This window comes from Thunnus thynnus, chromosome 1, assembly GCF_963924715.1.
Source record: "Thunnus thynnus chromosome 1, fThuThy2.1, whole genome shotgun sequence".
Lineage (NCBI taxonomy): Eukaryota > Metazoa > Chordata > Actinopteri > Scombriformes > Scombridae > Thunnus > Thunnus thynnus.
This window is the reverse complement of record NC_089517.1, coordinates 35,370,423-35,395,997: the sequence shown is the minus strand read 5'-3', so window position 1 is coordinate 35,395,997 and position 25,575 is coordinate 35,370,423. Positions and strand designations below refer to the sequence as shown.

At 39.5% G+C, this 25,575-nt stretch overlaps 1 long non-coding RNA gene across 2 annotated transcripts; it reads left to right on the top strand.

Moving 5' to 3' along the window:
- Positions 1-32: 32 nt before the first annotated feature.
- Positions 33-24,119, top strand: LOC137187509 (uncharacterized). Of its 2 annotated transcripts, XR_010929220.1 has the most exons (4): positions 33-171; positions 343-439; positions 3,956-4,049; positions 19,997-24,119. It is a non-coding gene; the product is annotated as an uncharacterized lncRNA (long non-coding RNA). The 2 variants fall into 2 exon arrangements; XR_010929225.1 differs by lacking the exon at positions 3,956-4,049.
- Positions 24,120-25,575: the final 1,456 nt, after the last annotated feature.

Genomic DNA, 25,575 nt, shown 5'->3' with positions numbered 1-25,575 from the left:
TGGCCTGATAGGAGCTATTTAAATCAGCCACGCAGCGAATCAGACGTGTCTCCCAACACTGCGCTCCGCTCTCCTCCCTGCGCTTCAAGTGACCGGAGAGGCGCAAAATCCTCACCAAGCCTGTCCCTTTTATTGGCACTGAGCGGAATAAAGTACTTTTTTTCTTCACAGGTAAGCTCAAAATACTCCTTAGTCGAGATGTAGGTTGTTCAAATATTTTCTGGAGATGCCGTTGCTCCTGTTTTCTGGCAGTGTTTTAACCTTTCAGTGAGGAACAAAAGTTTTTTTGGATTCAACTGAGTTGGTGAAGTGGATAAAAAAAATATGCTCCTGTATTTTCAGGCAATCCTCAGGGTGGAACGCGAGGCTTCACGGTGGTGAAAACAAAGGATAAAGGATTCTTGAAGAGGGAATGGAATAACAAGGGAGGGCAATAAGGGTGAGTTGCCAAAGGCTGTCTTTCTCTCTCCTCCTGTCTTCCTCTGCGCCAGATGTGGTGCTGCTGCGCCTCGTCTCTCACGCTCGTCAATAGCCGGAGAAACAGCTTTCTTCGTCGGATCCGCCGAGGGAATCAGATCTCCTCAATCTGTCTCCCCGTGCCGCTCCTTGGGTGAACCGGGGAGTCTGTCCGTTCCTGTTCCGTGCACCGGGTTCGGTGGAAGGATTGGTGATTGGTGACTCTCCGCCGATCGAGGATGTTTTCGCCCTAATCTCGCCGCGACTGTGTGCCGCTCCACCACTGCATGCCGTTAGATCCGCCCAAGCATCTGTCCGTCTTTCCATTGGCGCATCCATCAGTGTCACACACACACACACAGCTGCCGTGCGCACATTCCTTGCGATACTACAATACCCCCTCCCACCCCATAGTGTACACTCAAACATAACACTCCTGCACGCACGCAAACACACACAACACGCGCGCGTTCGCGGGCGATGGAGGGCTCTCCTCTCAGTCTGACTGACACAGTCTGCTTTAAAGCTCGTCAGCGAGCTCCGTGCGTTTTTGTTTGGCATTCTCACTCCCAAATAGGAGTCCGAGTGCTTTTTGCTTCTCATGGCGCCACTATGTTACCTTACTTACCAAAATGCTTACAATAACCGAAACAAACAAACAAACAACAACAACCAAAAAAAACAAAAAACAAAAAAACAACAAAAAACAATTTGCGTAAAGTCGCCGACTTTTGAGACATGGAGACACTTTTACCTCCTCGACATAAAAGATTTCAAACAAATATTTCATGTCACATTCAGCTGGTTTTTCAGTGATTTCCGCTTGGATGAAAATAAATTTACTTGCAAAATAATTATGTATTTTGAGAAAAGGGAGAAGAAACATATCTGCTTAATAAAAGGAATGTTTACCAGCTAATGTGCCCAGGTAAATGCAGAAATCATTTTATAATATTCATAGCATTTATTATGTTATTAATTAACTGAAATTGACAAAGATATTCTATACACCAAATACAAAAACATCTATTTATTATTTAATATCTCTAAGATATTAAACTGTTTTTTTAAATTTTATTTTAATGACATATCATTATAGGCCTACCATGTTTTTATTATTAATTTGTGTAGCACATCTGGAGAGATATTAGTCTATCTTTTCTTGTTCTTTTTCCAACTCTCCTTTTAACAAATCTTGACTGGAGGTGTTTTGAACCGGGCACATTAATGGGATACAGACATGACCCACTACGCTTACCTTATAGGACTATATCCAAGAGAGAGAGAGAGAGAGAGAGAGAGAGAGAGAGAGAGAGAGAGAGAGAGAGAGAGAAAGAAAGAAAGAGAGAGAGAGTGGGAGTGAGGGGGGAGCTTTGATTTATATGCAGTAACCATCATACATATCACGAACACAAAACTTATTATCACAGAATTGTCACAAAGTAAGTCTTTCTCCTTCTTAAAGTCTTATGTTTCTACCTCTCACAGCGGTTAGACACTCTTCACTCTGATGTGCACTGCGAATTCAGGTCCTGATGATTTATACCAGTGTGGCGGTGAACTGAGTTTAGGTAGGAAAACTTCACAGCTCATTGTCTGCCAGATGTGTTTGGATAGAATGTATCCAATATGCGCTTTTCTGACTAATTTTTGGCATTTAACTCGCAACTGACAGTACTGACGGTAGCTGCGTAGTTTTAGGAGTTGTGAATCCTCTTTGACTGTCGATCTCTGAAATAAAATCTCGACGCCAAAGTACTGTTGAGTCTCGTCTATAATTATGACTCTTGAAAGCAGCTGTGTGCATATTCCTCTAACAATACAAAGCCAGTAAATAGCTTTTTATCGACGTCATTTATAGTTAATTCGCTGTACTTTATTTACAAAGATAAATGTCTCTTTTCATCATTATTTCATGCAATATTTTTACTTATGCATGTTCAGCAATTAATGTTAAAACGGAAACAAAGTAAAAATTGTAGTTTGAATTTGAAAAAATAATTCTGTTTCAGATTAACGTTAGTTCTCCATAGTTTTATCTAAGATTTTATAATCAGGGACGTGCATTGTGTGTGTGTGTGCCTATGTGTGTGTGTGTGTGTGTGTGTGTGTGTGTGTGTGAGAGAGAGAGCGAGACAGACAGAGAGAGAGAGAGAGAGAGAGAGAGAGAGAGAGAGAGAGAGAGAGAGAGAGAGAGAGAAAGATAAAAAGAGAGAGGCAGACTGAGTATTCATCTCGATGATATTAAAACGGTCAAATAAAAAAAACTTTCCAAAACATTTGAATGTTGTGAAAGTGATGCATTTAAAGATGCAATGCACTGAGGAAAAACAGAGCTGTGTTACAAAACGTAACTCAATATGTTTCACGTGGAGATTTATGCATATTTATGCGTTATGTAATAAAAAGGTGCCAAATTCATCTATGTATTAAACTTTTTAGCTGGAGGTTCGTATGTTTTTTTGGAATTTGTTTTTTTTTTTTTTTTGGTTTAGCTCTGGGTTCAGATTAGTCACTTTACTGTACACATGTTCATTTACTGATCTATTCTCTGATCGGCAAATTATTTGAACTTTATCATGACTATGAAACAGAAGATAAAACTTTATGTTGTTTACGAACGGCAGTTTTTGAGCAGGAAGCAGTTTCCTCTTTTAAATTTCAAATTCATCATAACGGATAAGTGATTTTAAAATAAAATAAACGAATCATCTTCCACAATTGTTCAGAGTGTTATAATTGTTCCACTGCTCTGTTTGTATCAACTAAACTGCTGCAAAACAAAAATAATCCAGACATTCATTTTTACTTGTTGGCCTATACTGTGTGATAAATATCACAGTGTTCGTGCTGGTACGTTTTCATGCCTTCACTGATATTAAAACTAATTTAATTGAACTCACTCGCCTTTGGTTGCTCACAACTGTGATATTCAAGCCGCACTGATGATATGAACAGATTTACTTCTTCCCTCTGTAAACAATATAAGCACATCATGCGGAGGGATAAATCTGTGGTGACACATTAAACTAGTTCGCTGGAATTACAGGACGCGGACATAAAGGCGGACTCGCACGGTTATATTATGACAGCCGCGTGGATGAGTCATATTTGAGTGTTTTTGTCCACTTCCAGTCATAGACCCTATTTAAGGATGTGAGGAAAATGTTTGTACAAATGACGAAGTTATTAAGAAACAATTATTTATACTGATTCCATCAACAATTCAACAGACAAATTGAGCTTAAAGCGCAAAGATCAGTGTGAGCACACACCAGTCTAGACTCCTACAGGCTTCACAGCAGAGCCATCCCCCCCTTTAGTGTGTGAAAACTTCTGTTTTACGCATAAAGGTCAGGTTTTTATTCCGGTGTTAACTTTGTATCCCGGGTGATGTGTGTATGTGTGTGCGTGTGTGTGTGTATGTGTGTGAATGTCTATGCGTGTGTGTGTGCGTGCGTGTGTGTGTGTGTGTGTGTGCGTGTGTGTGTGGTGAAAGGGGAGCTGTAGTAAGGGAGTCGGGACCTCGCATCTGCCTTCTGCCGCTGCTGTCTTCACGCACAAACCGGAGCTCCAAAAGCGCTCTTCACTGGGTGAGTCCAAACTGGATCCTGTCCTATTAATATTGTTATTATTTTGTAATAGGCAGTCACGATAAAGTAAAACAAACAAAAAAACAAAAACAAAAAAAAAAAAACGTCTGAAGTTACTTGGAGACCCCATCCATGCACGGTCTCGCGCGTGCACGCACGTAGGCGCGCACACACACACACATTCAGCACCCGTGCTTTTTAAGGTGGTATTTTTTATTTATTTTTATTTTTTTCACATAGATGCATCACGAACAAATACACAGGTTTCAGTGATACACTTTCCTCCAAAAATGTAAGCAGTAAAAGCGCGTTTTAAAGTTCTCATGCCATATTCTATTAGCTGCAGGGACTTTGTCCCAGTCCAGATTAGGCTTTAGTGAATTTCCGCCCCCTCCTCAAAACGCAAATAGATGCGTTCGGTTCAGCAGAAACAGGAGGAGGTTTAGTGCACAACCACTGTGATTTATCTCTGAGCTCCACCACTCTACACCATCCGTGATTCCCTCGTTTTTTCTCCTCCTTTTTCTTCTTGTCCTACGATGATCACCATAGCGGATAGTCGGCGTGGCGCACCGGCTTCACGGCACACTGGTTTCTAGCAGAGTGGATAAAGAGCCAGGGGGAGGGACAGTCCACAGAGCAGCTTGGAATAAACGCATGGAAATAAAAAAAAGGAAGAAATAGTATAATACACTGTATGTAACCTAAACCCTCAACTATTGCACAGTGTCTGAATCCTGTTATCTGAGCTCGTCATGATCAAACATTTCAGGGCACAAAGTGGGACAATGGATGATAAATATATAAAAAGGTGATTAAGAGTTGTGCAGGTCAGCAAACTGGCTTGCATTTACAGTTTAGAAAAGAAGATTTCATGGGAATAATGTTCATCTTTACAAATAATTTACTCTGATTTTGACTTTTTGATTCTGGAAATCTGTTCATTTTTTTTAACCTAAAACACTTGAAAACATGTTAAAAACATATTGATGTGGGGTATATTCTATGAGATAAATACATTTACCTGAAACAATAAGCTCTTTGCCTGTATCAGGAAAACGCCACTTAAGTAAAAAAAAAGAAATCTTGAACAAAGTTGATTTTTATTGGAAAGAAAAGAAATGATCTCTCTGTTGGAAGATGAAGCTAATTTAAAACTCCAAGCTCCAGTTAATGTCAGGCTTTAAAGAGAAGACTACAAGCCTCACACACCCTACTTTAGTTTTCAAAGTTGTTCTTTTTTCCCCCTCCCAGAAATCTGCTTTTTGTCACCATGTTTTTGATTTTCTTCCTCCCAGCCTTAGGCCGTGCCTGTGGCTGTTGGCCAAACCCTGCTGCCTAGCCCGCTTCAATTTGAGACTGACTGTTTTATTATGTAGTGTTAAGGTTTCGTCGATATCTGAATGACCTCCAAAACTTGCCTTCCCTAACACAGACCGCTGGTGGTGGTATTCACCAAAAAAGAAAAGCCACCAATTTGCATGAAGAGAGGGAAGAAAAAGGAGGCCAGGGTGAGACTCTCCTCAAATAACCTTAAAAGTTACAAACTCCCACCAAAAACAAGACAACGCATTGACAGGGGAAGCTGAAAAAGATAGAGTGGATGCTCTCTCTCTCTCTCTCTCTCTCTCACTCCCTCTCACTCCCTCCCCAGTGTCCTCGCTCCCTCCTGCCTCGTTGGGTGTGCTGCGGAGCTAGCAGGGTTGAGAGGGCAAGTGCTGACCAGCCCTCTTTCTTTCTCTGTCTGCTGTTACTAGGTCACCACACACACACACACACACACACACACACCCAACACAGACCCACACGCATGCACGCACACACCTCTCCTTGCGGTCAGTGTTGCCACCAGGGAGAGGGGTAATTTAAGCCCTCCTTGATGTAGCCTATTCATCACTGTCCCGAGGTCCGCACTTCAAAATTAAAGTCTGATCTACAAAGTTAGAGTGAAATGAGATAAAAATTGGCAGAGGTCACCGAGGGCTGGGCCAGTCAAAACACAAAGCTGCGGCTCAGCTGGGCCGGTATGAGGTGCTGCTTTTATTACTTTTCTCTACATTCTGCGGGTGGCTGTGGGTAGTGATTTATGCTTTTAAGGGAAGAAGTCAAATTAGAGGAATAACTTGTTGGGGAGCCTGGTAGGTCAGCGCCGATAAACTGGAGGGGAGGACCAGCGGTCACGACTGATGCTTCATTAGCATAGCCTGAATATGTAGTATGTATTGTATGCAACTATCACCAATGAGACAATATTGCAACTGAGTGCTTTATATGATAGCATAAACTGTTCTAAATGTGATTAAAATAGAAATGATTCAAAAACCGAACAACCCTGAGCTACAATACCAAATGAACAGCTGGATCATATAAAGAAAAGACATGTGATGGCGTATGACTGGTCTCTATTACAGTAATAATTGTAAAATCAAAACATCAGTGTCCTGATTGCATTATTGTGCTAATTTCATTAAAATCACATCCTGCAAACAGCATTACAAGATAAAATGTCAGTTAAATGCAGGTATTGTTTTTGTTGTGAAAATGTCTCGCAGGTAAATGTGGAACAGTCGAACTCATTATTGCCTTTAAAGGCACAGTAAAATGGCATTTAGAGCATCTTAAGCTTCTGTAATGTGATGCGTCTCCGAGAGGGATTTGATCATAGCATTCAGGGATTTGATTGGATCGCTGGGTGTGACTGAGCCAGTGCAGAGTCTCTGGAGAACCGCAGCGATCCAGAGCTGTAGAGGACTGTTGGCCTCCACCAGCAGCAACACTCCCTCATCCGTGCTGTGAGATCAGGAGGTGGAGAATGAGAGGGAAATGAATAAATTAGGCCACAACCATGCACTTTTGGAAAACAGATTTTTTTGTCAGCTGATATTTAAACACACACCTCGTACCCGTGATACTGCCCTACTATTACAGTATGACTCTTAGTTGCCTTATAGTGTGATTTGATTGGATAAATTCATGTGTGTGTTGGTTGAATGCAGGATGAGTCATCAAAATTGTTTTTTTTAACAGGAAGAGAAAAGAGAGCCATTAAACACTTAAATGCTTTTTTCGACATATGTTTCATATGTACCGAGCATTAGAAGAACAATCAATGGAATAACGTGTAGGAAAAAACCTTGGTAAATTTATTTTCTATTTCACTGTAAGTCAGACGCACAATTAGTGTGTGTTTACTTATACGACAAGTCATAAAAAGGCAACTGTAAAGTAAATTCACAGACGGATATATTTAGGAGGAGAAGGTATTTCTGAGGAAATGTTTGTGTCTAATGTCTGATGCAAGTCTGATGAGTTACACTGTTTATCAGCGTACAGTGTGACGGCGCACCGCTGAGTGAGTCACTACTTCCTCCTTACCCTGTGTACGTGTGTGTGTTTTGTGTGCATGTGTGTGCGGAAACCATGCTGACAGCTGCAGCTCATTACAGGCACTATTACTGATGGGGACTGCTGGGGGAAATTCCTCCTTCCACAGAGCAAACCACCCTGTTTACCACACACACACACACAAACACACACACACACACACACACACACACACACACACACACACACACACGGGTCTCGCTTATTCATATACCAGAGCTGCAACATCTGTAACTGAAACAAAAATGAGAAAGAAACATTTACTAAACATTTACTCCTGAGTGAAAAATGAAGAAAAAAGGAAGCCGGATTCTAGAAAAGAGGTGAAGATTATTTGATATATATGATTACATTTTTCCTGCTGCAGGAGAATGAAAGACATCCCTCACCTGTATACGATGTGTGCTCTTTAACATGTAGTACGCATTGAGTTCTGTAGGTGAGTGTGTGCACGCGAACACACACAAACACACACACATACATACACACACGCATACATACACACAGCCACAGGGTGAGCAAACTAAAGAGGAGATGAGATCACCGGAGCACTCTAAGCCTTGCTATATTGGCAAACAGCAACGTCTCTCTCTTTCTCTCTCACACACACACACACATACACAGCCATGGAGTATACAGTGTCCAGTGACGTTAATGAGAGGGCTGAAAGCCAGACACACATGTGCTAGAGTCATTAGGGAAGACTTCATAGCTACACTTCAGGCCACTACACTCCATTACTGTACTTCATTGGTTACACTGTTGTAAAATAGTGGTTTCTCAAAGTCAGGTCCAGGGACCACCAGGACTCCTTTGAGAGCTCCAGGAAGTTCCTCTTTAAGTTAAAAAAAAAATCTGTTACCTGTTTTCCTTAATCTTATTTATAAGACGCACAATGTTGCAAGTTACAGGGATAAGTATTTTTGCCTTTTACACTCTCTGATAACATCTCTACCTAGACAGTAAAACTCGAATATAACACTGTCCTTTTTTTATCAGTTAGTAATTTTTCCTGTTATTGTCGGTGGTGCAGTAGATGTGGTTGTGACAGCAGCAGAAGTAGTAGTTTAAATGTTAGTTACACTTGATTAATTAGCTCTTAAATGGGCAGACCAAAAGAGATTTATTTGCCAAGTAGGACCATGAAAGAACACCAATAGAAGTTGCACATAAACAGCTTTGTACACATCACAGCAAGTGAAAATTTAGTAAGTAAACAAATTTCAAAGTGTTTTAGTGCTTCCAAATTCATAGTTCAAATTCAAATATAACGTAATCATAGAAAGGAATTTCACTTGGCCAGACATGCAAAAATTACACCAAGATAGTATATATTTTCTTATCATCAATAAATGCCATGAAAAGATCAAAACCAACAATTAGGGATGTCTTGGTGGTACCAATTAACGGTTAACCGCCGAGAATACTTTTGACCGGTTACGCATGTTGGTCTATAGGTTAATTTACATACTAGGGTTGGGTGCTGAATTCGTTACTTCAGGTTTCTTGTGTCAGATCAATTGGTACCAAATTTCGGTACTTTGCGGGACAGAGTGAGCGCAGCCCCAAAATAAGTTATAAAAGCACACATTTACCAACTGACGTGTCTCACACGGAGGCTCAACATTGACAGGAGCACCAACCCGCAGATACAAAGAGACGTGGCAGATCCATGCTGCCAATCAGTGTGGTAGAGCGCAAGTGATTGAAAGAGCTAGTTTGGTACCTCAAATCCAAGTACGTTATTACATCGAGAGCTGCTGTGACTACACGCGTTGAAAACACTTTGAGGTGCAGACGGATGAGCTAAAAATCAAACTAACCAGGGCAGACAAGCTAGCTCTGACCACCGACTGCTGGACTGTTCTCACAAACGAAAGCTACATTACAGCTTTTCTTAAAAATTAACCAGTTAGTTACCGGTTAATGGATGTTGATCTACTAAAATCAAAATTAACCAAAACTGAAATCCCTACTAACAATGTGTTACTCTCAATACATGACAGTTTCTCTACCATGTTTGTTGCACTCATCCCCCAAACCCAAAAAAGGTAAATAAAATATACAGTTTCATTTAATGAAAAAAGGCGGAGACATTTCATAACACAGCTGTAGGTATGAGGAGCAAGGACTATTTTCAGCTGCGGATTAATACGTGTTAATGAGTATTCAGGATGCCAGGATGGTGTAAGTGACACTGACTCAAAATAAACTACAGTACCCATGTGTATTGTAATATATGAACATGTCACACTGGGCAACAGAGTGAGTCACTGATGAGTTTTAAATAGTGTTTGGATAACAATGGTGCTTTATGGACAGAGAAATAAGATATATTAAACTTTGGCTACACGGGAAATACTTGTTCAATCTATTCATTGTTGGTTTCGGTTCTTTTAATGGGATTTGTCAACAATAAGATACAAATATAATAATTGCACAAGTCTTATTCTTTCAGGGAAGATCAATATATTTATTTCATTGATTTTAAATGAAATCATTCTAGAAGACGCAGACCTATCCAGTCGCCTCTCTGTTAGCTCACCTAAATTTATACTCTTTACATTTATTTTTACAATATTAGTTGTACTTTTTGTAAATAATATTGGACGAAATGGTAACATATGACTACAAGTCACTCATCAGGATAAGGAAATGCTCAACTCACCACTTTGTAAACTCCCCTCCTGCCGACTATGGCTACTTGGCCGGTCAAGGTTTTCAAATGTAAACATCGGAGTGAACATCGAGGAAAAGGTCTAGGGGATAAACACCAGCTAAGATCCCGACCACATAGACAAGCAAGACCATCTCTGCGTCCATCTCTGCATCTATCTCATCATCAGAGGAAACACCGAAGTAAACGTGGAGGGATTAAGCACTGGCTACAATCTCGGCCAAATGGATCTTCTCTGCCAAGCATCCTGCTAGCCAAAGTACAGTCCTATGTTTCACCAACATTTGCCTAAATCCTGGAATATCGGACAGCGCCATTCAACCAGATGACTCTTTTTCTGTATATCGATCCGACAGAACACAGGACTCTGGCAAGAAAAAAGTAGGAGGCATGTGGTTTATGGTGAACAAGGATCGATGTGACAGTGGGAATATTAAAATGCTATTCCATTCCTGCACACATGATCTAGAGTTATTGTCAATCAAATGCAGACCGCACCTCCAACCGAGGGAATTAACATCAATCATTATCACAGTGGTCTACAGCCTACCCCAGGTGAGTACGAGGCTGCTGTCGGATCTTTGCAAAGACTTGAACTGCTCACAGATCAGTAATCCTGATACTGTGCTCATTGTAGCTGGAGACTTCAATCTGGCTAAACTTAAAAAGGTTATGCCTGACTTGACACAAGAGGTCAGGAAATGGTCAGGCCAATCAGAGGCCACCCTACAGTCTGAACTACATGACGCAGTCTGGAGCACGTTCCAGGACACCACTGTAGACGTCACCGATGACATCAATGGATTCACTGAGTCTGTGGTGGATTTAATTTGTGAAACAACAGAAGCAACCGTATCTAAAACTACAATTAAATTACATTCCACAACCAGAAACCATGGATTACCAGAACCATCCGGGATGTCATAAACACACGCACTGGAAACCTGGGCAATTATAAAGCAGCCGCCTACAATGTAAGAAGAGTAATAAAGGAGGTGAAAAGGGACTACGGGAAGAAAGTGGAACTACAATTCCAGGAGGGCAATCTCAGATCTCTAGCAAGTGAACTTAACAACTTTTATGCTTGCTTTGATATCATTGGCAGCCAGCAAGCAAAAACAGCTGAAGCAGAGGTTAACGGATGGGTGGATGCACCTTTCACACCTATCATCTTTTCTGAGTATGACGTTAGGAGGGCTTTCAAGCGTGTGAACACCCAGAAAGCAGCAGGACCAGACGGTATCAGTGGGTGGGTCCTCAGACTATGTGCAGACCAATTAGTGCCGGTGTTCACAATGATATTCAATCTGTCTCTGGCTCAGTCTGTCATACCCACGTGCTTCAAGAAGTTCACCATCATTCTTGTGCTCAAGAAAACAAGACCAGCCTGCCTGACTACCGCACAGTGGCACTCACTGTAGTGAGAAGTGATGAAGTGCTTTGGACAGCTGGTAAAGGATTACATCTGCTCCTCACTACTCAGCACACTGGACCCACTACAGTTTGCCCACCATCCCAACTGATCAACGGGAGACGCCATAGCACACGTTCTCCATACCACTCTACCTCACTTAGACAAGAAAGGGAACTATGTGAGATTGCTGTTCATTGACAACAGTTCAGCATTCAACACCATAGATCCCTCCAGGTTCATCACAAATCTCAAGGATCTGGGATTAAACACCTCACTCTTGACTTCCTGATGGGGAACTAGGGACTAGGAACATAAATGAGGTCACTCCCTAAGACCCCTCCACCCCCCCATCATAAATTGGCAGAATTACATTTCACTGTGATTGTACCTTACATGATCACATGTGACAAGTAAACTTGATTGATTGATAGAATATTTCAATTATAAATAAATTATAATAGCATAGTACAGAAAAAATGTTTCTAGAATGCATAAAAACATTAAGAATATCAATTTAGTCACTCTTTTATTTTGATGACCCAGTGCTAACAATAAATTTTGTAATAAGTTTTTGTCAATGAATGTTCTGTTTAAAATTTCATGGGATGCATTGAAATAAACTCTATAAAGGATGTCTGTGTACCCTCTTTAAACATACATACATACATACATACATTTTTACTGTAACAAAGTTTGTATTGAAATGTATTAACAGTAAAAAGTGATAAGACATGTCAAAAGATGACAGAATATTTGGTCTGAATATACAATATAATAGTTGTAAGATTTTATAGCCTTTTACAAGTTTATACAATATTTTAATGCTGTTGAAATTACACCATTCTTTCTTTTGGTATTTACATCAAGTTTCATTTGGAAAAAAGATAATGTTAAATGCTGATTTGAGGTGTGTAGCATGACAGTAAATGCTTGCATCATCAGCATAGAGACAAAGATTGAACTAGTGGTCGGTATTTGTAATTGCAGCTGCAAGTACTTGAAAATCACAAAACAATTCTGTCTTCATCTACCAAGATTTATTATAAGTACATTCTGTCATAACCTAATAATGCCATGCTCTCTTTCTCTATCCCTTCATGAACAGAGAAAAAGAGGGAGAGAGAGAGATAGAGAGAGAGAGAGAGAGAGAGAGAGAGATGGTCTGCTCCATGCTGTGATGTATCTGTTGCATTAATCAGCCTCTTAAATTGGAACAGGCTGCTTTTATTAATTATATTCAACATGAAGATGATGGGGCCTCTCCCAACCATACCTCCCTCCTCGTTTAGACACACCAATCACTTCCATGAAGAAAGAAGACAGTAAAAAGAGAGAGAGAGAGAGAGAGACAGAGACAGCATCATTAAAAGCAAATAAAAGAGAAAATTGGACGATGCAACAGGGAATGCAATGAAGGAATGAAGGCGGGGTAAAATAAAATGAGAAGTGACACCAGGGTGCATAAAGGGTGGTAGAGTTGTATTGGCATCTCTTTCTTTAAAACATATTTACCTGAAGGCAAAATTAGTGAAAACATACATCTGGTGCGACTCCTGCCTGCAGATACTACATTGGTAGTGTAACAGCATTTTATTTAAAAATTCCTTCTTGACAAATATAATGATTTATGTCCTAAATTGTTCTAGATGTGTCCAAGATGTGCACATATATTGAGTATACTTTTTTTTTTCATTTACAAAATTTTAAGAATTTTACTACAGTATGTTCTCATCTTTCAAAAACATTCTCCTCAGCAACCCCCTTTCCAATTTATTTTTATTTTTATTTAATATGTAACTCTTGAAGCAAAACTGATACAGTTTTGTTTTTTTTAACACCAGGTGTTTTATGAAGTAGACAGACTGCAGATTGCAATTAGCAGTCACTCAGGCCACTTAGCATTGGAATATAGCAAAATAATGTTAATGATTCACATAATGGATCTGTATTAAAAGCCCATAAGAATAAATTAAATCCTTTAAATAAGTAACAAGACTGTTTTTGTGGAACACACTTGGTTCTTTTTCAGTGTGTTTTAATAACTTTAATCTTGCACATTTTCTACATGTTAAATCACTACTTAACCAAAGAACGTTTGAAATGTTTAAAAGAACCATTTCAGAAAGGGTTGACGGTGTGTAGATGGTTCGGGATCTTTTTTGTGAATCATTCAATGGTAGTATTGTAACATCAATTTATCATTTATCATTCATTTTGAAACATGAAAGAGAACATTTTGCTGCCAATTATGTGAACATCCAGTTACAGTGGGCTATGTAGTAAAACTCTGATGCCATTCTCAAATAGGTTGTCCCACAGTGCTTAAACACCATGCATATTACCTTCACATCAAGTCCAGCTTGAGGTTGTGTTTACCTGGCAACTTATCTGAACTTCTGCAATGCTATAGACGATGCCCATGTAGAACTGTGCACAGGCCTCAAACTAAGATCCAAATCCAACCTGCAACCATTTCTTTAAGACCCAACCCAACTGAACCTGAAAATTTGAGACCTGAACTTGACCTCTTTATTTCAGCCATTACGGACTATTAGCTCATCAAGCTAATGCAATGGCTATTTCTTAGCATGTTCCCACTTGGAATTATGAGTTGGACTTGAAACACGTGACGTAAATGGATGCAGATGACTGCACAGACAGAGAGAGAGAAGGAAAAATATGTTAATAAATTACATTTACAGCCCAACCTTTGTCCAGGAGTGAACTCTTACACAACTGCAGGTCAGGTAGCAGAACTCTGCTTGTAATGTTATACACAACAGACAAATGAAAAGATGACTACTTTCTGAATGGTTGAGATGGATCAGGTGAAACAATAACAACCCCGGCTCATGCTAACTTGCTACCATTAGCAGCTACACTATGATACTGTATATTGTGATATTGTTGGACATACATAGCAAACATAGCACTGGGTTCCAGAGACACTCAGAAGTCAAATGCTGTATATTTCAGGATATATAGCAAGTGCGTGGGAGCCACTCCACACTGAGAGCTCCAGCGGATACAAATCACACGCCGATGCTCTTGTCACGCGGAACCCAAAGCCACTTCAGCTGCACCCGGTGTTTATCTTACGATGACATTCTCCCTGCTGTTACGCCGAGGCCTCCCTCCTCCACACACCCACTTCCACCCCAGCGCTACCCCTTATAGGATACCTGCTAAATGGATGGAGAGACAGATGAACTTAATGGTGGCAGAGAGATACAGAGAGAGTGAAGTGGAGGGAGAGAAAATGAGCACACATTTGTCCTCTGTGACAACACCAATGCCGTCTCAGTTATGAGAGGTCCTGATGTGACACAAGGGACGTTTGGTTCTGTATACATATGTTGAGTTTCTATGTGAGAAAAAGAACTGTGTGTTGATAATGAGGGTCTGCTTTCTTGTATTTGAAACTAGATTAAAGTGCTGAATTAGAATTACTCATAGGTTGTGGCAGAGTATGCACAGGTCTACATTTAGGGTCAGGTTTTTTTGGTTGAGAGTGTGAATCTGAAAAACTCTTCATATGCAACTAATTTGCATTAGAAAATATGTTTTGGAGTATTACATTTTTATCAGCGTAATGAGGAAACATTTATATTGTGAACGTGTCTGCAAAATGTTCACTGTCAGTGTATTTATTTTGTTTTCCTACAATATCAGCTCCATGGCAACTAAAGCATGATTAACTCTATTATGCTTCGGAAACTGGTTAAGGTTAGGGAAAGATTGTGGTTTTGATTAAATATTGAAAAAGTCAACATTGATGTGAAGGACACATTTTACTTTTTTAATATTTAACCAAATCCACAATCCTTCCCTAACCATGTGGCAATGTTTTTGTTGTTTTGTTTTCTTTCTCAATGAAGTAAGTGCTACATTTTTGTACCAAAAGCAACAAGGAGGTGATTATGGTAGACGATGGTCAGGACTGTAAAACCAGAAACTGGGCTTTGCATCCTCAGTCCAGTGTGTGGTTAGGTTTTTAGGTTGTTTTCAACAGAAGCATTTTGGTAAAAGCAAAAGATATTGGTTTTGGTTTAATGTTAATTTAGTAAACATGTGTCTTGTGCCTTAGGGTTAACCCCAACCATAACCCTTAAAGTCACCGTCAGCTTTTTCAATATTTAACTCAGACCATGATCTTTTCTAAACTTTAACCCAGCGTTGTGAGTGCTTAAACTTAGCTATAAAATAGTCTAACCTTTAGTTGTTATGAGTCGATATTGTAAGAAGACATATGTTGTGGCTCAACCTGGGATTCACATTAAGATTGAGTCTGTAGTCTATACACAGTATATTCAGTGATTCAGTGAGCATCTATAGAGTGCAGGAAGCACGTTTATACAGTACAGTATAAGGATGCACATGTCCTGGTCAGTGAACATAATCCAGACAGGAATTGTGTTTCCAAAACACGCAGGTGAAGAAAAAGAAGCAAGTGAAAAAGTGGAGGAACACCAAATGCAGATGCTGACACTGCAGTCATATGCTATTGTTCTTCATAGTCACTAGATCTCAACCCATTAGAATACCAATGGGACATTGTGGAGTGATGTGTTAGACAGTGCAATCCACCACCATCATCAAAGCACCAAATGAGGGAGTATCTGATTCATCCTTCCAGTAACGTTCTTGAGACTTGCCAGAGAGCTTTAAACCTTACTAAGACCCTGAGTTTTCCTTTGATTTGTCACCCATCTTTATTTGTAAAATCAACTTCTTAGTATGTAAACATAATTGCAGGAGATGTGAGACATAATAAAATTCCCCCAATCTTGCATACAATTACGCCAGAAGAGAAACATCTGTCTGTTAAAATAAGCTTTTATGCACATTAACTGTGTGTTTATGCCTGTGTGTGTGTGTGTGTGGACTGTCTGTGCATCCCCCTCTCCCTCCTCCACCCCCCCAAAATAAACTCTCACTGACCTCAGGGTGAACCAACATCCGTATGCTTGTCCACGCCTCTGCACGTACAGTAGATAGGATACTGTGTTAAATGTGGGCACCCCAGGGTGCAGTGGCCGCAGTTTCTCTCTTACAAACTGGCGGTCAGGTGCCCTTGGGCCGCGCTGAGATGCTAGCAGAGTTGACATCCACGTCACCCAACATGTATGCCGCACGCCTGCCTGAATTAGCGCTCCACTGCCGGGGCTTGAAACGGCCGGCGAACTGCCCTACCTCGGGGGAGGCGAGAGAAGAGGTCAATATGCTCAAATGATTTTCCACTTCTGCAGAGAGGGAGCAGTCGTAGCTTTAGGATATTTAGTGACACGCAGGATTGTTGATTTTCTCGATGTGTCCCCAGCACCTCAAATGCTGAGATGTGGATTTTCATCGGTGCCAGCGATGACTGATGGTTGTGAAAATAGGAAGCAGCATCCTTGACAGTAAACAGATGCTGACCAGCAGATCACCATGAGGCCTCGGAGGTTTAGGATTGTCATAGGGATGTACGTTCCGTGAAGGGTCTGAGTATATATATGTGTGTGTTTGTGAATGTGAGTGTGTAGTCCATGGGAGTTTGCGAAGGCTTTCTCTCTGAAGTGTCAACCTCCCAGAGAGAGGATCAAGTGCTAAGGAGGACTCAGGAGCTCAGTGTGTGTGTGTGTGTGTGTGTGTGTGTGCGTGTATGTGTGTCCAGCAGCCGCACTTACGGTTTTAGGGATTGAGGAAGTGATATATCCTTTTATCTGTTACTGTGGATGACCACAAGCCTGACCAGAGTTGGCCCTGCGAGGCTAAATCCACACACTCAAAGGATGGATCAGTGTGTGTGTGTGTGTGTGTGTGTGTGTGTGTGTGTGTGTAGATGTACGAAGGTGCATCAGAGAGCAGGGCCTTTCTCCTGAGGGGGAAGCAGGGAGTTGAAAGGTCAAACACACATATGGGGGGTCAGTGAGCAGCCTGGCAAGCGGAACAAAAACCTCATACACACAGATACACACACTGGTCGGTTATTGTGTGAGGCTGTGTGTGTGTGTGTGTGAGGCAAATGAAAAGAGACTTAAAGATTGAAACCCATAAGATGAGCCGCAATGTTTCTGGTGTGTTATATTTAAGTTAGAGGCACTTTTTAAAAAGATTTCTTTTCCTTGTACTACTCTGTTAGTTCACATATGGCCTGAAGATCAACAAAGACTGTTTCTTCGGTGCATTTCCCATCATGTAAAGTGTCATCAGGACTGTGTGATCTGCATGGAACTGTAAAATCAGCTTCTACTGGGCTGAGGTCAGGTTTTTTTTCCAGTCAAGAAAAAGTGAGCTTATTTAGTGATTTTGTAAAAGTGATGAAGCAATTTCTCATTAAATGAAACCAAAGATGGGCTTCACTGGATTTCTACTCATTCACATTTTTACTTTGTTATGTATTCTTAAATATTCTGAAACTATTTGAATTTTCACATTTCAATATTGCGGTTTCATGAGTTTGGGTGAACTCAAATCAGTTATGATGATATTATCATATTATTTATTATTTTACAAAATCCTCCCCTCCAAATTAATGATTGTCAGCAAATTATACTGTAAAACTAAATGAATGAGTTGAAATGGTAACAGGAGAATTTCTGATGTCCCATACAACCATGGTGGGAAAAAAACCCCTCTTACATGATAGGGTTTGGAATAAAAATATTGAATTTGAGGCACTCACAGTTAAAATTTTAATGCATTTAATAAATATCCACTAATATAGTTGTTCTCAAACTATTTTGCTTGTGAACCCTTAATAAAACGTCTTGCAACCCCTCACAGGGGGCATGTCTTTGAGTTGTGAACAGTTGAATTAATATCAGACTGCTTCACCTGAATACTTTTTGAGGCTTGAAGAAAAACAAAGAAAAAAAAAGGTTAAAGAAAGTCTGAAAAGAAATAACATTACATGTTTTTGTTTTGCTTATCTCCTAGACTTTTTTATTTATTTATTTTTGACAGTATTTGTCAAAATGACCCCGTTTAAAATTTTCCTAAATAGAGAAAGCATACTTGGAACTGGTTCTTTATATTGAAAATCCATGGCTTTGCCTTATTTCCTGTAAAAAAAACAAGTAACACAACCTTTTTGTTTTTGTTTTTTTGTTTTTTTCTGAGGAAACATGATCTACCCTGGAAAAAAATATGTACTTGTACTTGTATTGTGTACTACGTATCTGGTGTTTACCAGGTCAGTTTGACCTGAGAAGTTTGATCTCAGTTTGTTATTGCCAGCAGACTAGTGATTTATTTTTTTCACTTCCTCTTAAATCTCCGACTATCACACTCTCACACACATGCAGACACACACAGACTCACACCTGTTGGACATGACACAGGGCTTCCGTACATGGCCACAACTATGCCTGTGATGACTTTTTCACACCGTACAGCCTGGGACAAGATCTCCTCAGATGGAAGCTGTTGATGGCAGGAACAAAAATGTGACATTCATTTGTGCGCTGCAAAGAGGTGGAGAGATCAGTGACAAAGAGCACTTTAAGCCAGAGATCATACCGGATCATAATGTCACACAGTTTCTGTCCTCAAGTCACTAAAGCTGCTCTCCTGCTAGAGCTGCCGTGAAAAACAATACAGTAGCCATTTGTCATCTTTGTCAACTTGCTGGATGTTTTGGCATGCAGTTAGCTGAGGCACTTTTTATCTTCTCTAGAAAATGTGAGTAAAAAAAATATTATCTTTGCTAATATCACAAAAAAATTGTTAAGTATTTATGTGTAATTTTTATTTCTATATTGATTTAAAATGCTACTTATGTCCAAAATGGACAAAAAGGGAATACCACACGAGGGTAAATTGTCATGTCTGATAATTGCTCCTGGATGTGGTTCTATTTGTAGAAAGTTCTAAATAAATATAGAAGTTGTCATGAAAATGTGTTTTTAGCCTGACAAATAATTTTACTGGCTAAAATGGCAGGAGTTGAAACTCTGCTTAAAAGCATGTGAAAAATAATGTGCACACTGCCCTTACACTTAATATATTGGTCATATAAATAGCTACTGTATTACTGCAATCAAGTGGACACCATGGCTCTATTAAACCTCTCTCTCTCTCTCTTTCCCTTCATATCTTTTTTCTATTTATAAAACACTGTGAGCTCACCCCGCCAACCTACGCTATGGCGACAGAAGCACGACTTTCATTTACACTTGGGATGAGGTGATCCTCTCTGCGGGAAAATAAAGATGTGATTTTGCCGCTCCCGATGTATTATACGATGTTTTATGGTGTTGTAGCGGCAGGCGGCGCACATCAGTGGGCCCAGCTACCTGACAACACAGGGAGAAACGTGTTAAAAGCCAAACCGTGTTTGTCGTCGTGTTTTCACAGTCACGATCTAAACTACAACAAGAGTCAGTGTTACTATGAGGACAAAAGGACGACTCAGATTGCTGCTCCATGATCGCAATCTCATCTCTCCTTGTCTCTTCTTCTTCTTCTTCTTCTTCTTTGTTTCTGCAGGTTGAAGCGGAGATTTGCAAGATCGCATGTTGTTGACCTCAACTGTAGCCAACAATCTGCCAGGGTATGAAAGACCATACACACACACACACACACACACATATTTGCACTCCACATAAGCCATCAGTTTGTCCGACAGACACATAAATTTACATCCTCACATTCACGCACAGACCGACTCCTTTACATCACACGTCAGATCACCCCAGATTCACACACACTCTCACACACACACGCACACACACAAAATACATCACACATCAGTTATGTCTTTTAGGCTGAAGGAAACGGGAGGGCGGGGGGCGTGTTGGCAGCAGGAGGGGTTGACAGGGGAGAAGAGGAAGTACACAGGAAGTACATTAGTTATCACTCCCATGTCTTTTCCACCTTTTCACTTCTTATCACCACCCGACGTCTCAGACCCCAGCCGAGCTGCTTCTCCTACTCATCCCACCCCTTCCTTTCCTCTTTCTGTCTTTCTCTTTCTCTCTCTCACACACGCGCCTCTAAAAATGACTTCCGTGCTCCACTTTAGTGTCGGGCCCTGGGATCTAGATGACACTTGGCAAGCTGCAGAAGCCGCAAGACAAGTGGATGAAATATTTAAATGAAAGACGGCAGGGGTAGAAGAGGTGAAGAAAGGAAGGGGGGGAAAACAGGGAGAGAAAGGAATACAGGACAGAGGACGAGGGAAGGAGAGAGTGACGCTATTCAGACGGTGGGCAGAATGTGAAGGATTTCTTTTCTTGGCAAAGAGAGGGCCATGTGACAAGAATTGTAGACAGATTGGCTTTCACCTATGAAATAGCCTGAAGAGATATAAACCAATACAGTATGAGATCACATCGCTTTGTCTTGGAATCATCAGCTAGTCTCAGTATGTGTAAAGTACTTTCAGCAGTGGGCCAGCTAAGCTGCTTAGAAGAGGGCAATGAACCTGAAACATGACCGAGTGAAATTTAACTTTGTTACAGCAATTTCATGAAGTTAGAATTATAAGATTCTATCTGACTGATAAAAATTAGGTATTCACATGACACTACTCTGACCAGTTGTAACATTTTGTGTAGGTTTATTTTTAGTTTTATGGCTCAATAGTCTGAAAAAAGAAAAAATTCTATCTCCAAAGTCAATCTATAACTTGTTGTATTGACCTCATGCAACCCGACATTTGTTCGATTTCCAGTTGTTACAGCCATAGTTAAAGCACAGTAAACACGTGTAAAATGTCTCATTCCTGATTAGTTCATATAGCTTACTATGAGGTAGGAAGACACTACAAATTCATGAGGACGCCACCATCCGTCACAGATATTGCATTAAAAAGACAATCTTTGGTGCAGTGTTACCTTTAGTGTTAACTAGTTTAAAACTGCCTCAGCTAACTTACTTTGAGTTGCAGCAGTATCTTGATGGTGAAAAAACTAGGCCTAACTGATGATTAGCACACACACACACACACACACACACACACACATATACATATATATATATATATATATATATATATATATATATATTTCATTAATGATATAATTTTGAATTGTCAGCTTTTGTTCCATGATAATAAATCCATGGAATGAGGAAATGGTGTTGTTTCTATCTGATTTATTGAACCTCATTCAGAGATTACTTAAAACAAGTGTGGAAAAGGTTTGGTTTGATCATAGAGCTTTCTGATATGCATCCATATTAGATCCATATGAAAATTCTGCACAGTGCGATGCTAAGCTTAACTAAAACCAAATGAGTCCACTGTGCACAGTGTTTAGAATCAAATTAATTTTATTAGCACACAATTTGACTATATACACATTAGAAAAACATGAATACCAACAAATTGTGACCAGTCACCATAACTATTATAACAGTAACATGACCAGCTGATCCCGGAGCTGTGCGGCAGAACTGATTTAGTTCTAATTAGTTTAGCTAAGATTTAGCTAATTAGTGCCATTATATAAATAGGGGTCGATAACTCTCTCATGGAAAAAAATCTAATTTTCTTCCAGCTATAGCAGTCCTTAACACTGTACTTCCTATTGGAAAACCGGTCAGATTTAGCTAAAATGCTAAGAAACGTGATCACAAGCAGCAGATGCAAACCACACACCAACCCACTTCCGGTGTAGACAGGAAGTTGAAAGACAAATCTATGGGTCAATAAGTCAGTGGTTACATTTCATTAGTAGTTCCACCTCCCCTCAGCCCTCGGTATGACATAACAGCATACGTTGCATGGAGGCCACTTGGAGAGCAGAGGGAAAGTGGGCGAGGGAGGAGCGAGAGATGTAAATGGAATGCACTTGCCCTCACTGTCAGAAGTCTCAACCTAATGAGGAGCTCCGTCTCCTCTTCTGACCCTTAAATACCATAATAACATAAACAAAGACTATTGCATGGCCTAACATACTATAATGTGAAAACGGTGTGCAAAACACCATAATTCAGTAACATGGGTAGTTCTGAATGCAAATAATGGGGAATTGTAACATTCTAGTCAAGTAATTGCATAAAGCAAATTGCATAAATTGAATATCCAAATGATTACTCAGATTATCTGGATATTATGACTTATACTGTTGTTTGCTCAGACATTGTTTCTGTTTATTCCAGTAAGAAAGATCTGTTGTTGTTTTTTTTTAATTTTTGAAATTTATTTAATTTATCCAACAACCTAACAATAATAAACATCAATAGTCATATATATCGAGGCTTACAGGGTAAATAAATTATATAATGAAAGAAGAGAAAAGAAAAAAAAAGGTTCAGCAGCTCAGACAATTATACAATTTACACACATTAAGAGTTTTAAGGCTTTTGGGTCTGTGGAGTGCTGAATAGTTTGCATGTGTTGCTGCATTTCTTTTATAAAAAAATTAAATAAATGTTTGTAATTATAAAATGTACTTTTGTGTAATGTGACATTTTGCTAAGATAATAAAAAGATTGATGATATAATACTGTTTTTGTTCTGAACTGCAGACGTCATAAAAATCAAACAGAACATTCTGCTCAACAGTGCTCCTAACTGAGTTTGTGTCTGCTTATAACTCGTCCGCTGCAGCAGACACAAAATGACAATAGTGACCACATTCAGAGCTCAGACACTGACAGTGAAGACCTGAGATTGTCCAGGCCAAAAGTAGATGCAAATCTGTAAACAGAAAATAGAAGAACAGCAAACAGAAGAGATCACAGAACAAGGACAGAAATCATCAGCAAAAATGATTAGAGAAACTCAACTGACTTTTTTTTGCATTGCTATCAATTTTACTTTTACAGAAACTTCATAATTTCACAGTTCAAATCTTGGTTCATGTGACCAACTGTTTTAGTGTCTGATTAAAACATTAAAACATTTAGCTGAATTGTCTGAGCCAATATATATCATATCATTGCTCCTTTTAGTAAATATTACATTGCTGATGTGTATTAAAACAAAATAAAAGTAAACTGTCTACTTTTGTGAAGGAAATCATGGCTCAGCAGATCCAGTAGAGACTAATTAGCAGAGAATGTGTTTTTCAGTATCAGGAGTTTCTAACAGCAATACACCTGTTATAAAAGAATAATAATAATGTGATAGGATTGAAATATTTTGTATTTAGTGTAGCTTAAAGGTCACTGTTATTTTGACCAGGAAAAAAGGATGTGAAAGATGTTAAACCTCAATATCTCTAAACCACTCACAGTCTTATAATTCTAAAGTCACAGTTTAGGTTTGATTCCATCTCCCATGCAAGATAAAATATACAATAGGGAAGCAATTTTAGGTGTGTGTGTTTGTCACTGTGTGTGTGTAGGGTGTCATGTATATACTGTTCTGTATGTACATGCATGTACTGTAGATCCATGGGTATGTGTATGCAGTATAATGTGTGCCTCTCTCAGCAGCATTACTGACCTGTGTATGGTTGCCGTCCTGCTTGTAACAGACATATTATAAGGCTGGACCTCAAGCCTGTCTGTCAAAGGAGTGGGTGAGAAAGGAGGTAATGCTGTGCTTTTAGTCTGCAGGAAAGCTAATGGTCGTATATGAGGAGGGGAAAAAGTGAATCAGATTTTGCTGTGTCTTGTAGTGATCAAATAATTGTCTGGAGTATTTTGGGGGAACAAATTAATAAACAAATGCAGATTTTATATGCAAAGTGTGTCTTGTCATTTGTATGTTCACTGCAGCAACTACAGTACTGTACATGATAGCTCCTTCCCATGTGTACAGATGTTTGTCATCTTTTTATGTTCCCATAAAAGCAGCGTGAATCAGTCCCTAAATAAAATGTTAAATTTACTCAAAAAAAAAGATGAAGAATAACCCATGTAAAATATGTCGTACATGCTTCAGATCATACCGCCTTAGGTGCGTAGTATGTGCACAGACAAACTGGAGGAGGTTTCAGTATGTTATGTGTGTGTGTGTTTTACATGAATACCAAAAGTTTCCGGTTATTGTAGCAGAAAGAGGGGAAAAAAATCATGTTCTTCATTATCCTCCAGAACAGATTCTGCATGCAGCAATGAAAATGCTAATGTATTGCCATCCAGTAGTTCAGAGTAAAGTATTACTTCAAATAAACATTCTGTTTCCCAGTGCCGGGCTTTGTGAATAAATGGAACGGAGAAGCAACAGAGGGGTTTTCTCCTGCGCTGATTGGGTGCAGATGTGAGCTCCAGTCTGGGTTTGGTTAGAGTCCCGCTGCCAGGAATATTCGCTACAATTCAATAAATAGAGCTGTTAGGAGCGAGGCATTTCCTTGTCACCATGTCAAGGTTTCAGAGCGGATGTTTCACATTGGGTGTTTTCACTCAGCCTATACTGTATCTAAAGCTTAGTCTATACACTCAGCTTCAATGTAAAACACTGAATGCTGCTATTGGAATGCTGCAGAATAGATTCAATAATTAATTTAATGTCAAATGAATGTTTATTAGGTTTCAATTGACATGAGGTTTCCAATTGTGACACACACATTTTTTGGACCTAAGGTTTTTATTACATATATTATTTAATGATATTTACATAAAGAATCAAAAGTTAATTAAAGGTCATTTTATATTACAGTACTGGACTGTTATTGATGATGCATGAAAGTGTAAGAAGCATTTTAATATTGTAGCTGGTCAACATGGACCAAATTCTAACAACATTGTGTACTGTTGGGCAGTTTAATACATAATGATGCATAATATTTTATAAATTGAACATAACGTTGTCTATTTAAGATCTTAATCTGCAGTACAACTACAGCTGTCAGATAAAAACCTGATAAGTGTCATGTGGGGTGTGGAATTGTTTTGAAGCATTTTCAATGGCTTCTCCTTCATCTACTGTATCTTGGATTATACTTCATTTGTACGTTGCTTTGGACAAAATCGTCTGCCAAATGAATAAATGAATAAAATGTAGTGGAGTATAAAGTAAATTTATCATCTCATAATTATAGCGCAGCAGAAGTAGAAATTTTCAGAAAATAGAAATACTCAAGTATCTCAAAATTGTACTGAAGAACAGCACTAAATTAATAAATATAGTTAGTTACCTTCCACCACTGCTAAAAGTCAAGATAATCCACAAC